Here is a 1,426-nt window from a genome sequence, read left to right as displayed (position 1 = left end):
AAAAGCTCCCGTGGGTGTTGGTAGTGAATCTGATTCCATTTCTCCCCTGCTTACCAGGCTCCGGTTTGCCGTCCACTTGCAAGCAAGGTTAAGCTATGTGGTGTGCTGTGGAGTCTGTCCCAACTCGTAAGGACCCTACACACCGCAGAGGGAAGCACACGGCCGGGTCCTGCACCGTCCCCACTGTCCGTCCCTGGTGTGTTCAAGTCCCCTGTTGCAGCCACCGTGTAAGTCCATCTTGTGGAGGGTCTCTCTGTTTTCCGCTGACCTTGACCAAACACACGATGTCCAGATTTAGAACTGCCTAGCCCTGAACCCAACACCTGGCGGACACAAATCATTGTCCTCAAAAGCATCCCAGTGCCTGCATTCAAGCCTTCCCATCACTCCTCACTTCCATCAGGGCAGAGTTCAAATCCCTGGCAAGTGGCTTAATGCCCTCTTGGCCATCTCCAACCAGAGTGGACGCTTTTAATTGTCTCCAGCCAGGCTGCCGGCAACATTATCCGCCTCTCTATCCTTCAGGAGCATGGGACAGTGGGACATTCAATAAGGAAGATCGGGGAAGAAGCAATGCATATAGATTCTGGTATGGATGAAGAATATTGAACATATGATGGGCTTCCAGAAAAAACCTTGAGCTGCCAACCTCAAGGTCAGCAGGTCAAACACTAGTTGCTCCAAGATAGAGGAAGAGGAGGCGATCCTCTCCCAAAAAGACTGACAGCCTCAGAACCCCCAGAGACCAGTTCTCCTCTGTTCTACCAGGCCTTTATGGGTCAGACTAGACACAATAGCACAACAGCTATAGCCAGGGCTGAAGAGCCAGGAAGCAGGAGGATGAAGCAGGAAGATAGCTGGCGGAGGCAGAGACGAGTGGATCCAATGTTGGCCAGATAGCCAAGGTCAGCAGGTCAAATGGTAGCTCTGAGGGTTCCCAGGGCCAGCAGGCAACATGGTGGACCATCAGCTCAAGACCAAAGAACCGAAGGTTGTAGGATCCAAGCCAGCAAGAAGTGAGCTAGCATTACCACAGCATCCATCTAAATGCAAAGTAGGCCACACCCCCAAGGACACATCATTGGTCTGGGACCTGAGGGGGGGTGGTGGGCACTCTACTCTAGTCTTCATTCAACTGCTCAGCTGCTCACAGCAGATCCCAATGTGGAGCTGATTGCAATATGTTAGGTCATCTCATCCGTGAGGCCTCAACTGCCAAACTATTGAGAATCCTGGCACTGTAAAGTTCACCCAAAACTACACCAGCACAGGGTGCCTTCAAACAAAGGGGGTGGGGGCCTGTCGAGAGAGTGGCTTCCTAGGTGATCTGCTAGACCAATCCCATTTGAGGCAGAGAGGTCAGCTCCTATGGGACTCCCAAGGGGTCATCTTGATAGCTTTTCTCAAAGGACGCAGGACAATCATG

Source organism: Echinops telfairi, unplaced genomic scaffold (genome assembly GCF_000313985.2).
Source record: "Echinops telfairi isolate 266 unplaced genomic scaffold, ASM31398v2 ScPeMD7_29;HRSCAF=101, whole genome shotgun sequence".
NCBI classification, from domain to species: domain Eukaryota; kingdom Metazoa; phylum Chordata; class Mammalia; order Afrosoricida; family Tenrecidae; genus Echinops; species Echinops telfairi.
This window is presented reverse-complemented; position numbering follows the sequence as displayed.